At 37.7% G+C, this 15215-nt stretch overlaps 1 long non-coding RNA gene across 1 annotated transcript; it reads left to right on the forward strand.

The window, feature by feature from the left end:
* Positions 1–8606: 8606 nt before the first annotated feature.
* On the forward strand, positions 8607–10036 carry LOC145550423 (uncharacterized). Its single transcript, XR_014086324.1, has 4 exons — positions 8607–9279; positions 9357–9431; positions 9523–9619; positions 9801–10036. It is a non-coding gene; the product is annotated as an uncharacterized LOC145550423 (long non-coding RNA).
* The last annotated feature ends 5179 nt before the right edge of the window (positions 10037–15215 follow it).

Below are 15215 nucleotides of genomic sequence, written 5' to 3' on the forward strand. Positions count from 1 at the left end.
GTTTGCTTTCTGCTGAACTACATTGCTCCAATTCTAATTGGACTTAAGTAAAGCTCTGGTCTTGTCTGACAAAATATATTTATAGAGCACTATTGGCATAAAGTCAAAAACAGTAAAAAGAAAAAACGTAAAACTTTGATATTTCTAAGACGTCTTTTTGAGTAATCTGATTTGGACCTGAAGTTTAAAAACACTTCTATTTCAAAATTGGATTATAATTTTCTATTTTAAATAATTTCTGAAACAGATCAACTAAATACTTGATCTGTATACATTTAAAAACTGAAAATTAATCTTCTGAGCTAAATCTTTATTGAACAAAATTCCAATTGGACTGAAGTAAAGCTCATTTTTTATCTGAGCTGCCTAATTCGCGTTCCTGCTTGCTGCTACTGACGTTGGACTGAACTTCAGGTTTGTTCACAGGTTTGTATTGACTAGCTATTCAACACTAATACATTGATTGTAAGTGCATTGGTGTAGTTTTGTGTTGTATCTGCTTATCTTGAGATAAAAAGATCAACAACGACCATTGGAGTTGCTGTTTCCTGCCTGACCTGTCCAGAAGTCTAAACAACAATGCCCAGAAAGAATCAGCGTTCCCAGGCTCAGAAGCTCAGATGGCAGAAGGAGAAACAGCCTCAGAGCGATAAAGTGACAGGTACTGACTCGGAGAACAAGTCAGTTGGAGAGTCTTTTGAACGACAGCAGGTAAACAATATAAGTGAAAACAGTTTATCCTCTGTGACACTATCTAATGGAAACACTGCCAAACCAGTATTTCAGCATAATGCAAGAGATACAAAAAGTGCATCACAAATGTCTTATGCTGACATGGTGAAAAGGGGACGTGGTTCAGCTCAGCAGTCTCGAGTTAATGTAGAACTTCAGCCATCAGTGATAAATGTGTGTGCCTCACGGAGTCAAGATTCGTTAAAATATGGAAAATACAGGAACGTCAGTGTATGGCAAACAGTTTGGTTTTTCTGGCTTTTTTCCATGAGAATGAACAATTACCAGACCAGATCTTGACCTCATTCTGGATAAAGGTGATGCCGTGTACAGACAGGCTAGAGAAAGATTTCCTCGTAGCATCCATTTGGCAACTGATGAACTACCAAATGAGGTACTGGCACGCAGGTCAACATATCAGATCGCCATGACTCCAGTACCCGTATGTGGAACATTTGGAGGTGGACAGAGTTTTCCAAGCCTGGAAAAGCATTGAGACAATTGTCATCAGATGTACAATATGGGCTGCTGATCATGTCAGGCTTGGCCATTGGGTTTTAGAAGCAGATTTGGTGAGTATGGATACTTTGACCCACACAAGGAACAAAAATGGAATGCCAATGACATGCAATCTTTTAAACTTTGGCACAGCAGTGATGCTGAAATTTTCCCGTCTTAGTGACATGATTCACAGATTAAAATCAGTGTACACAATGCTTAATGTTCCATCATCTTGTGCATTTGAACTCCAGCCCCTCTCATTTACCAGAGAGACGCTTCAGACACAGTTGGCACCTCTCCACTGTTAAATGAATCCGAGACACCAACTGCTGTTCAGCAAGAGGTTGAGTCTGCTTCCCTGACACAAAACATTCCTGCTCTTGAGTCAAACATCAATGTTGAAGTCATGTGTCCTGTTGCAAGTGGTCCTTCTGATGATGTAATTGAAGGTGTATCTAATGCAGTTAGTTTTATGTCGTCTGTCACACAAGAAAATATAGTACTCCCCATTTCCAGTGAAACAAAAAATGCAACAAGTGCACTTTTGGAAATGTCTTTGAAACTGTCAAAGTACCCTAAAGCGAAAAGACAAAAGATGAAGATGAGACTACTTAAGGCAGAGATACCGAAACAAAGAAAAGAGAATCAAAAAAGGAAGGAAAGAGAAAACTATGCATTAAGCGAGTCCTTCAGAGCAAAGAAAATATCTTATTCTCACAGGAATTTTCAAAACAACCCTGAAAGGAAGCAGAAGAAAAACCTGTACATGAAAAATCTGTATAGACAGAGTTATGAGTTTAAAGAGAAACAGAGATCACGCATCAGAACAGCATACAAAGAGAATGAAAAATTTAAACAGAGACAAAAATACTATGTGAGTAATTTATACAGAAATAATCCTAGATTTCAGGAACGACAGAAAAGCTACATCAGAAATTTATACAGAAATAATCCTAGATTTCAGGAACGACAGAAAAGCTACATCAGAAATTTATACAGAAATAATCCTAGATTTCAGGAACGACAGAAAAGCTACATCAGAAATTTATACAGAAATAATCCTAGATTTCAGGAACGACAGAAAAGCTACATCAGAAATTTATACAGAAATAATCTTATGAGTTTAAAGAGAAACAGAGATCACGCATCAGAACAGCATACAAAGAGAATGAAAAAATCTAAACAGAGACAAAAATACTATGTGAGTAATTATACAGAAATAATCCTAGATTTCAGGAACGACAGAAAAGCTACATCAGAAATTTATACAGAAATAATCCTAGATTTCAGGAACGACAGAAAAGCTACATCAGAAATTTATACAGAAATAATCCAACATTTAGACAGAGACAGAGGTCTTATATGACTGAGCTTTATGCAAAAAACAGAGAATTCAGGCTCAGACACAAAGAACTGATGAAATCCCTAATGAGAGACAAATACAATAAAGACAGTTCATTCAGGATGCTGCAAAAGAACAGATGTGCACTGAATGTAAAAAGAAAATACAGACAGATGAAAAGATTTCCTCAGAGAGAAACGGAGAATCTTGAAACATGTGTTGCACAAACTAATACGCCAGAGAACAGACTGATTAATGAAGCCATTTCAGTTTTCAGATTAAATATAAAGGCTGGCCCTACTTATGTGTGCACTGTGTGTCACAAGTCCTCGTTTCCCAACCAAGTAGAACTCTGTAAAAGGTCAAATTATGTAAAGAAACCAGATGTGGTTGAACAGTGTCTAACAGGCAAGTATGTCCATGTTTGCGATGAAAGCTGCACGGATAGACAGTGTACAGTACCTCATGAGAGAAGTCAAGAGTGGATTTGTCACACCTGCCACAGACATCTAAAGAAAGGATACATGCCACCACTAGCAGCAGCAAACAAACTTGACTTGGCAGAAATTCCCAGTGAACTGTCAGATTTGAATATTCTGGAAAGACACCTGATTGCTAAGTGCATACCTTTCGCAAAGATCATTCCTCTTCCAAAAGGCAGACAAAGATTAATAAGGGGCAATTTTGTGTGTGTACCATCAGAGCTCCAAGAGACAGTCAATGCCTTGCCCCGGCTTCGGAGTGAGTCCCAAGTGATGAGAGTAAAATTGAAGCGACGTTTGTCCTATAGAGGTCATCAACTTTTTCAGACAGTAACCTGGTCTAAACTAATCTCTGCATTACTAAAACTGAAGCAGATTCATCCAGAGTATCGGGACATAAATATTAGACATGAAGCTGAGCTTTGTGACCCTACACTTCCTGATGATGATGAATGATGATGATGATGATAGCGAAGTAAGTATGGATGAGGATGACTATGATGAAGCAGATCTGATGGAAATTGACGAGTATGAGAAAAATGCTTTATGTGAGGCTGAAAATGATCAGGACAATGATTGTGAACAACTCCAGCCACAGATGAATGACGGAGAAGAAGGTGATTTGCCAAATGGAGGATTTGCTATAGAATCATGCCTTCAGCCTCCTGACATATCAGAAGAGATACTTTGTTTCTCTGAAAGTACATACTGCTTGGCGCCGGCACAATCAAATTCACCCGTCAGCTTTTTTAAGACCCCAAATTTGGAATCCATGAGCTTCCCGGTACAATTTCCAACATCAGAGAACACTTTGGACACAAGGAGACTCATTAAAGTGACACCAAGTGGATATTTCAAGTCACGGCTATTTCATGTTGATAATCGCTTTGCCAGAGACCCAACATACTTGTTTTTTGCACAGTTTGTGACAGAGATACACTTGGCTAACAACAGCATGACGATTCAGCTACGAAAAGGAAAGACCAGAACCAGAGATGGTCGCAGAATAACCTCAGGTATGTTGCAGGACAAACGAGAGGTTGAGAAACTGGTGAGAAATAAAGACGCCATGAGATTCATGCAACCTCTAAGAGGTACTCCAGCATACTGGAACAGAGCAACAAAAGACTTGTTCAGTATAATTCGTCAAATTGGCACCCCCTGTTTTTTTGTCACGTTTTCAGCTGCAGAGTTCAGATGGCCTGAAATCATTCAAGCCATAAAGAGGCAACAAGGTGAGGAAATTGATGTCGACGCTCTTGACTGGACCGCCAAGTCTGAGATTCTGCGATCCAATCCTGTCACCTGCATGCGTTTATTTGATAAGCGAGTTGAGGCACTTTTCAGAGATTTGTTGCTGTCAGATGCTCAGCCTTTGGGAAGAGTGATTGACTATTTTTACAGAGTTGAGTTTCAGCACAGAGGAAGTCCACACATCCATGCGATGCTATGGGTTGAAGGAGCTCCACAGCTGGATGAGTCAGACGATCAAACTGTGTGTAATTTTGTTGATAAATACATCTCGGCACAGCTTCCTGATCCAGACAGAGAACCAGAACTGTATCGGAAAGTTTCTGAAGTTCAGAGACACAGTAAGAATCACACCAGATCTTGTTTCAAGAGTGTGAACTCTGGTTGTCGATTTGGTTTTCCAAAGCCCCCCTGCAGAAACACAGTGATCTCCAGACCAGGTGAGAACAATGACACTGAAACTGCCAAAGCCAAACTCAGACCTTTGATGCAACTCCTGAACGAACCTGAAGTCGCTTCCATGAGTTTAGAGCAGATCCTTTCTCGGTGTCACTTGACGCTAGAAGAGTATGAATCTTGTCTTCAGACCATGAACAAAAAGACTGCCATCTACTTGAAGCGTGATCCCAAAGATTGCTGGATAAATGCTTACAATCCACATCTGCTTAAAGCTTGGGACAGTAACATTGATGTGTCTTTCATACTAAATGCCTACTCATGTATACAGTATCTAACAAAATACATCACAAAGAAAGAAAGTGGACTGTCAGAGTACCTGAAAACAGTGATTGACAATTCAAACATGGACCGAGTCAATGAGTGTGATGAAATGAAAGCGATCATGCAAGCGTACTCTAAAAAGCGAGAAATTAGTGCTCAGGAGTGTGTTGCTCGAGCCTGTGGATTAAAGATGAAAAACTGTTCCCGCAGTGTTGTGTTCATACCCACAGACGATAATCCTGTAAAGATGAGTCGACCAATGTCTTTCTTGGAGGATATCCCATCGGATTCCTGCAATATATGGATGACCAGTTTGACGGATAAGTACAAAGCAAGGCCTGAAATACCCGAATATGAGGAAATGTGTTTGGCTGATTTCGCTGCTACCTGCAGGTTTGTAAGTTCAGAGAAGGCAAGCACTAATGGTGTTTTACCACTTTTAAATCAGCTGGGATTTGTAACAAGGCGAAAAAATGACAAGCCCTCCGTCATCCGCTACTATCATTGTTCTAAAGAGAAGGAACCGGAGCAGTTTTATGCCAGATTACTGAGACTGTACCTTCCTCATCGGTCAGAGTTTGAAATTCGAAGCGTCAGTCTTCCTACCTACGAGTCCTTTTACTCCTCTGGCTGTGTCCGCCTACCAGGTTCAGACCTCCTTGAAACCGTCAAAAGTGTTGTCAAGAGAAACAGAGACAAATATGAGAAAAACAGTGAGGAGATTGAGAGTGCCCTTGAAGAGTTTGAGGAAAGCAGAGACCATGTGATTGATGAGTGGTGTAATCTTGCTCCTGAATCTGAAGTTGTGAGGTTGCAGTGTGACGACGACCTTCAGCCGGCAGAGCCTGAAAACGAACAGGAAAATGTACCAGACTTTTGTCCTCAGTCTTCTGCCGTCAATGAAATGCGAGCCATCAGAGAACCTCCCGCTATGGATCCGAATTTGCTGAGACAAATGTATCAGAACCTGAACCAGAAGCAGGCCTGTATTTTCTATGCCATCAGAGACTTCTGCCTTAAACTTGTGTGCGGTCTGAAACCAGAGCCATTTTTTCTGTATGTAAATGGTGGGGCAGGTACTGGAAAGTCGCATCTGATTCGATGCATTTACTCAGAGGCACGCAAAATACTCAGCAGGCTGCCACGCTTCTCAGAGGATGCTGATATTTCTGCTCCAACTGTTCTGCTCACTTCTTTCACTGGAACGGCAGCTTTCAACATCGGTGGAACAACACTGCACTCTTTGTTTAAACTTCCAAGGTCGTTAAAACCTCCAATTCAAGGTCTTGGCAATCAGTTGGATGAAATCAGGTCAGAACTATTCAACGTTCAAATCTTGATCATTGATGAGATCTCAATGGTTTCTAAGCCCCTCTTTGCTTATGTGGATGCACGGCTCAAACAAATCAAAGGAAGTCATAAACCATTTGGAGATGTATCTGTATTGGTGCTCGGCGATTACGCTCAGCTGAAACCAATTCGCCAATCTACACCTCTTTGTGTACACGACCCAGCGGATATTGACTTGTGGCAGGAACATTTTCAAATGACCTCTCTAACTGAGATTATGAGGCAAAAAGATGATATTGCGTTTGCAGAGATGCTGAACAGAATTCGGGTGAAAGGAAAAACTGATGAATTGTCTCAGGCTGACAGAGATTTGTTATCACAAGCCATCACAGAACCAAGTCTTTGCCCTGCTGACGTTTTGCACATTTTTGCAACCAATAAGTTGGTGGATGAACACAATTTGGCAACTCTGAACTTGTTACATTCCAACATCATCACCATCGACGCAGATGACTTCCAAAAGGATCCACGAACAGGCAGAATGGCACGCAAAGAAAGACCATGCAAGGGAGGTAGAAATGATTTAGCAGACACTTTGAAAGTTGCCGTTGGAGCTCATGTCATGCTTACCAGAAATATCGATGTTCAAAATGGACTAGTTAATGGTGCATTTGGTGTCCTAACAGCTGTTGTAACTTCTGACACTGATGAACACAGCATCAGTAAGCTGGGCCTGACAATGGATAATCAAACAAGTGGGACCAGAAACCAAAGTGGACCTTCAGAGACTGCCAATCTTGTTTACATCGAGAGAGCGGAGGAGAATCTGAAGCTAAATGGAGTGGTACGTAGACAGTTTCCTGTGAAACTGGCTTTTGCTTGTACTATTCACAAAACCCAAGGCCTAACAACAAATGCAGCTGTGGTGTCTTTGAAGAAAATCTTTGAACCAGGTATGGCATACGTAGCTCTCAGCAGGGTAACGTCTCTCAGTGGACTCTACCTACTGGATTTCGACGAAAAAAAAATATTTGCCAATCCTCAAGTCACTGCAGCTCTTCAGACCATGAGACAAGCCAGCGTAGATGACATGATGCCTCTTCTTCAGGTGAAAGAAACTTTAAACAGGCCAGAAACACTGGTAATTGTTTCGCATAACACCGAGGGACTCCCATCTCACATCTGTGACATAAGAAAACATCACGAACTGTGTCTGGCAGATGTGCTGTGTCTGACTGAAACTCACCTAAAAGGATCTTTTGTTTACGACAATCTGCATCTGGATGGCTACAATATGTTCAAACGAAACAGACATGTGTCATACTCAAATTTTCCCCAAATGGCTTCCAAAAGTGGAGGTGGTGTGGCGGTTTATGTGAGAAACCATATTAAGGTTAATGAAAGAAAATATTTGCAAAATGTGACTGATCTTGAATTTGTGGCTTTGAAGGTTGAGTCTCCATTCAGGGCAGTGATTGCAGCTGTGTACCGACCTCCCGACTACAGCCTGAGACCGTTCCTGGAAAATCTGGTAAGCCTTCTGGATGCACTGGAGATGTTGGACTGTCACCCTGTCATTGTATGTGGAGATTTCAACGAGAATCAGGTACGCAGTTCACCAGGGCAAATTCTGGAGCTGTTTCAGTCTCGGGGATATGTTCAGTTGATCACTTCTGCTACCACAGAGAAAAACACATTGCTTGATCTAATTTTCATTTCTCAGCCACAGAAATCTTTACATTCAGGTGTGATGAGAACATACTACAGTTACCATGATCCTGTGTTCTGTGTCCTGTCCACAACCGAATCATCAGAGGTCTGTGAGTAAAAGCATGCCAAAGGTAAACTTTTTTTAAAATGACTGTATTTCCTCTTAAAATGTCTTACACAACAGCGTTCCTAATTATATTTCTTCAAATCATTACATTATTCAGCCAATAAGAGTTATGCCATTTTTTTAAATATTAGGAATCCAAACAGTTTATGTTTTAAGAATATTGCAATTTTTCCAGTGATAAACTTTGTGGTAGAAACTATTAAAGTTATATATATGAGGCTTTTGTCACAAAATCTAACCATTTGATTAAACCTAAATAAGTCTGCTCATTTAGATTTGAGACTTTAAATTAAAGATCAATTTTATATATATATATATATATATATTAGTATGTAGTATAGGATATGATTAATGTAAAATTCAAATTCATAAAAACTTTAAAGTTGTGGCTTGTGCATTTATATTGATAAGTGCACAAACCACAACTCTTTCAGCAGTTCTAAACAAGCTGCTACAGTAGATCACAAAAAAATTCACCAGGAGGTCTGTGTGTAACACAGGCTTCCTCATGAACCAATAACATATGCCAGCTGATGCCCCCTTGGGATGAAAAATGGGAGTTTAGGAAGGGTTCAGGCATAGTGGGTGGGTAGGTGGGTGGGGGGCTTTGACTAGGAACATTTTAGTCTCAACATCAGTTAACACCACCTGAAAAACGACTGCAAGCTTCAACATCTCCTCCAGTTCACACTCGACCAAAACAGAAGATCCTACTGCATCCTAACGACAGTCGTTATTGAAGGCACAGGGTGAAATGCATCCTTTCAGCTCACAACTGAGCACTGGTGACCACTGAGGGAAAAAAAGAACTTCCTTACACAGAAACATGTTCTCCAGCTTGAGCACTCAGAGACATGTCCTCTTGCTGCATCAGTCAAGGGATATCCTCTGCTGCGGCTGAAGTGGAGCTATTTGATTTGTAAGTGTAAATGTTCACTTCTTTTCTCTGAGAATGCTATTGTTACTCATGATAAATCTCTTTGCATTACAGATTAAAGTGTCTTAAGTTGTAGCTCGGCCATCCACTCCAATCAAGCTGAGACTCTCACAGCTAAACATGAAGTTAACATCTGTTCATGAAACTTCACTTACAAGACATTGTGTCTCCTGCAGCAAGGTTGAAGGTAACTACCTATCATGTGTCATAGGACGTTTACCGTTTATAGGTCATTACAACACATGTTTTCTCTTGGTTTCTCAGGAGGACTTTCCCATGCATGTCTGGTATCCCCAAGGCATCCCTTTCACCAGCAGAGATGAGGTGCAGCCGACTCTGGTGAGAACTCAATATTGCTTCTGTTCAACTAACTGAGAAATAACTACAATCTTTGTCCAGCTGACTGTCGTATTTATTTTTTCATCTTTAGTGGCCGTAATGTTAGCGTGTTACGACAGCAAAACGCGTTGTGACAGATGACATGATACAACAGTCAGCATTTCAGGACACCTGTGACGAGGACTGAGGTTTCCATTTATTGATTTATTTTGAATATTACAGTATAAAATCATGCACAGGAACAAGAAATCCAAAAGACAGATATTTTTGGACCACAGTTATCTTAACATGTTTGAAAAGAAGTAGGAAGAAGTAAGAAACTTGAACTGTTTGCTCAGAGGGTTAAAGTGTCTCACTTTTTTCCTGAAGATCTGCACCCATCTGTCCAATGATGTTGCAAACACTGAGCAGGTTAAAGGAAGCTGCAGCGGCAATCAGAAAGGCCCCATCGAGTGTGAACATTTATATCTTCACAGTGACTGATTTTTATTATTATTTTAACTTGCATCACCAGAATCATCTTCACAACAACCATGTAAATGTGAACTATACACAGTTTTGACAAATTTGTAATTAAGCTCATTTCATTCTGCTAAAATCTCTGTAGATTTCAGATGTTTACGTACAAATGTGTTTTTTTTATCAGGTTTCCACATGTTGGGTTAAAGTGTCAACTAGTGAAAGTTCAAATATGTAAGATATCAAATCTCAAGTGTTTTAGTTTAGCAGGATTATTTTCATCATACTAAAAGTGGGAATAAGACGGGACTCCTAGTGTGTAAACTTGTGACTTTATGCAATGAGTAATGCTTTGTCACCTGTTGATATTAATGAAGATGGTGACAATAAAAAGGAAAGAATAAACTAAATCTTTACGAGAAACCAAAAAAAAGTAAATTATGCTATTGTAATATTTTTAAAGTCACATATTACACAACTGTGAATCCTGTATTTATGTGGGGGGGAGGGGTATCAGCTGGTAAAATGTTATGGCAAATTATTGCCACACTTATGCTATTTGAGCAGCTAATATAGACATCAGGGAAAAGAAAAGAGAAAAGCATTGTCAATTAATTTTAATCATTAGCAAAATTAGAATGAGGGTGTTGAACTAGTATAATTTAGCAGTAGTATTAAACTACACTCAGATACAAAATTTTAAACTGAATTTGTTTCTTGGGGGGGGTTTGTCACATTCTTTTCAGTAGAGGCTTTGTAATCTTGACATTCCATTCTTTAAGCTTAAGAATGAAAATACAATACATTTCTAATATAATTGACCATGTCCTCATAGGTTTTTTCTGTATCTGTGTAACTTGTACACCTCCAGTTTCACAATGTATTGCTACTACTGTGTTATGCTTTAGTGAGTTTTTTCTTTACTGAAGTATAAAGCATGAATCATTTTTGATCATTTTCATAATCAAAAATAATTCCGTTCTTTTTTTTGCACAGAAAGCTGTTTATTGTGCATGATTTGAGAAGACCTACTTCTCATATCATGTCCTCTAAAAAGCCCAGTCAGTCGTGGCAGATGGCTGCTTGTATTGAGCCTGGATCTGTCAGAGGTTTCTTCCTGTTGAAGGGAGTTTTTCCTCTCCACTGTTGCTCGGTACAAGGGATTGCAAAAAAGTCAATGATACACAGCAAATGTGTTTCACTTTTATGTCCCATTGAGGAGGAATAAATGGTAAATATCATTAAGGCAATGCAATCTTCTGGGTTTCTTTAGAAACTGTTTACTTTGAATAATTCAGAATATTGTACTGCTTGATAGTCTGAATCAAATGAAATGTTTGTATGACTTGACTGAAATGAAAAAGTTCTATGACATTTTACAAAATGTGTGACATTGTGTATTGACAGTATGTAAAGAAAATAAATAGAACTGAGTACATTCTTAGTTTGCCTTTTGATACGCGCAGCATTATTACACTTAGTGCAGTTTTCCAGGTTTATATTCAATTTATTTATTTTGCATTTAAAGTGAGTGTGGTTTTTTGACCTCAAGTCCCAAATTTTCCAATCCATTTACAAATTAAAAATCTTTTGGTTTACAAAACTCATTTGGCTATTTTACAAAAATTAAATCCATGTAAGGTTTTCCATCACAAACATTAATAAATGTACATCATATATTAATGATGTACATTAATAAATTACATCATGTTGCATGTTGCATGCAACAAAAAATGTTTGTTGCATGCAAATCTGCAAAAAACATTTTGCGCTGTGATATTTATAGCTGGTGAGGCTCCAACTTAATTATAATCGGATTTACAAATCTATACCGCTGCATGTTATTGTTTACATAAGAAAATTATGTGCATGCGTACAATGCTGGAGGGCATTAATTGGAGAGCTTTACGCTGCTATGACATCCATAGCAGCGCCGCCTCCGCAGAATAATTCTGTTATAATTCCGTCAAACAAACTTAGACATGTAGATATTATTAAATTCGTGCAAAGGGAGAAACCGTTAAAGTACAACTCAAAACCACGTCTTTCTCGCTCTCTGTATCAGCACAGCTAATGTGTGGCTAGCTCCCTGGTACTGTCTCTTACTCTGCAGTTGAGCTACAATATCTGGGCTCATGAGTGCCCCCAGCGATAAGGCACGAGAACTGCCTCCTCAATTAAGAATCTGCATGCTGTTTGCTATCTTCAATAATTTGCCGTTAAAGATCGCTCCTCAGCAAACAAACACGTTACACACACAGTTGGGACAATAAAAACACAGTACATTAAATACATAGAATGAATTATGGAAAATCAGTTCATACATTAAATGTTTTAACCATGTTATTTGCGACGTACAGACAGACGGAGCATCGCTCTCATAGAATAACAACCAGTGCAGTTAGCGAGAAGTTGTGCAATCCCAGGTGCTGCATCACTGGCTTTGCTTGTTCAAATTAAATGATAAAGAGATACTTTATAATACAAATCACAGGGTGAACATATCTTTATAAATGGTTTCATTCTTAACTTTCAATGAAAATGTCTGTTACCTGCTTCCTGTGATATATATATATATATATATATATATATAATATATATATATATATAATATAATATTATATATATAATATATATACTTTACTTCAATTTCGTAACTATTTTTAAAGTCTTCTGCAAGATTTAATCAGTTCAGTAAATCATGTATCAAACTGTTCTGCTTCTGCTGTTCGTTTATGCTTTTTTGTTTGCTGTCTCACTTCTTCAAATATTTCTGGCTTTGTAATAATTACTGGTTCTGATATTTTATTCTTTTTCCTGTCTTTCTATGTTTCACTGTTCCAACTGTTTCAACTTTTTCTGGTTTTAAAGTATTTTCCACTACTGCTATATTTATACTTTTTGATTTGTTCCACTTTCCAATTATTTCCATTTCTTCTGCTTTCCTTCACTTCTTGTGCTTTTCTCTACTTTTTCTTGCATTTTTGCAGCAGACATTCTGCAAATATGCATTCTCACGGCTGTTTCGCTAGGAACAGCTATTTTTCTAGTTATTATTATTATTCTGTCTTCCGTACGTTTTTTGTGGTTTAACTACTCTCACTATCTTTCACTAATTGTACTAATTTATATATCAAAACGTTCAGCTCCTTCAGGAGAATGGAGCTATGACTTTTGGTAAACTTCACTATTGCACTTTTTGAAATAATTGCCCTTTTGTGCAAATTTTTTGCCCCATTATTTCCTATGGTGGAACTCTCTAACTGATTTCAGTTACTAGAGTGTACACTCTAGTAACTGCCGTTTTTGAACTTTTTTTGCTCTTTTATGAACAAAATTATGCTGTTCATACATATTTCACTGTAGAGAAATATTTTATGCATTAAAATGTAGCCACACGTGTCTACTTTATGGAATTATTACTATCTTTGCTACAGGTTTTACTGTTTTCTGTTAAACTCCTCTGGAGTACAACCTTGTCACACTTTCTCCTATTCTTTCAATGTATTTTCTTCTTGTGCTCTGTTTTATCTGTGTCTATCCATTCTGCTTGTCTACTTTTCTGTTTCACTATTCAATTGTTTCAACTCTTTCTGGGATTGCACTAATTTCCTTTTGTTTCAATTATGCTCTTTCTTAAACTCTGTTTCACTTTTTTACTTTTTCAAATAATTCAGGTTGCACTCAAACTCCTGCTTCTTTTGCTGAATCCTGCTATAATTTATATATTATATAATTTATACAGTATAATTAACTATTAATTGACTATTACATTATTAAAATAGTATATTCACTATTCAATTGTTTCACCTATTTCTATGTTTCTATGCATTTTGCTTGTCTACTTTTCTGTATATTCCTTTGGTTCTTCTGGTTTTACTATCGGCTAAGGTCTTCTGCAAACTTTGATCAATTTTATCAATTCATATATCAAACCTTTCTGCTTTTTCTGTCCCTTTTTGCTGTTGGTTTTACTCTGTTTTACTCCTTCAAATATTTCTGGTTTTTCTGCTTCCGCTAATTTAAGCTTTTTGATGTTTCACTGTTCAATTGTTTCAACTATTTCTGGTTTTGCACGAATTTCCTTGTGTGCTAATTGTGCTCTTTCTTACGCTCTGTTTCACTTTTGACTTTTTCAAATAATTCATGTTGCACACAAACTTCTGCTTCTTCAGCTAAATTCTCTAACACTTTTGCTAAGTTTCACTACTTGGCAAAGGATTTCTACTATGTATGACTAGCTTTCTTATGCTTTTTCCAATTCTTACTCTTTGTTCTCAAGTTTCTTATATTTCTCCATCAATCATTCTGCAAATATGCTTAATTGACCCTTTATGTTAAGTTTCACTTCTTCAAATATTTCTGGTTGTGTACTCATTTCAGCTTCAGCTAATATCTGCAGTTTGCTACGTTTCACTGTTCAACTGTTTCAACTATTTTAATTTCTTCTGCTTTCTTAAACTTCTTAAGCTTTTCTCCACATTTTCTTGCATTTCTGCAGCAGTCATTCTGCAAATATGCATTCTCACGGCTGTTTCGCTAGGAACAGCTATTTTTTCTAGTTATCAGTGAGAATGCATTCCATGCATTCTCACTTATAGTGATCTTTTTTTTATCTTTATTATTATTATATTATTATTATTATTCTGTCTTCCGTACGTTTTTCATGGTTTAACTACTCTCACTATCTTTCACTAATTGTACTAATTTATATATCAAAACGTTCAGCTCCTTCAGGAGAATGGTGCTATGACTTTTGGTATACTTCACTATTGCACTTTTTGAAATAATTGCCCTTTTGTGCAAATTTATTGCCCCATTATTTCCTATGGTGGAACTCTGTAACTGATTTCAGTTACTAGAGTGTCCACTCTAGTAACTGCCATTTTGAACTTTTTCTGCTCTTTTATAAACAAAATTATGCTGTTCATACATATTTCACTGTAGAGAAATATTTTATGCATTAAAATGTAGCCACACGTGTCTACTTTATGGATTTATTACTATCTTTGCTACAGGTTTTACTGTTTTCTGTTAAACTCCTCTGGAGTACAACCTTGTCACACTTTCTCCTATTCTTTCAATGTATTTTCTTCTTGTGCTCTGTTTTTATCTGTGTCTATGCATTCTGCTTGTCTACTTTTCTGTTTTCCTTCTGGTTTACTGGTTTTACTATATTTGAAGATTTCTACAATTTTAATCAATTTATAAATTCATATATCAAACATTTCTACTTTTCTGACTTTTTGCTTTAGTTTTGCTCTGTTTTACTCTTCAGATATTTCTGGTTTACTGTTTCCATTAATTTTTATACTTATTACTGTT

Source organism: Poecilia reticulata, unplaced genomic scaffold (assembly GCF_904066995.2).
Source record: "Poecilia reticulata unplaced genomic scaffold, P_reticulata-male-v2 Scaffold_43, whole genome shotgun sequence".
Classification (NCBI taxonomy): Eukaryota; Metazoa; Chordata; class Actinopteri; order Cyprinodontiformes; family Poeciliidae; genus Poecilia; species Poecilia reticulata.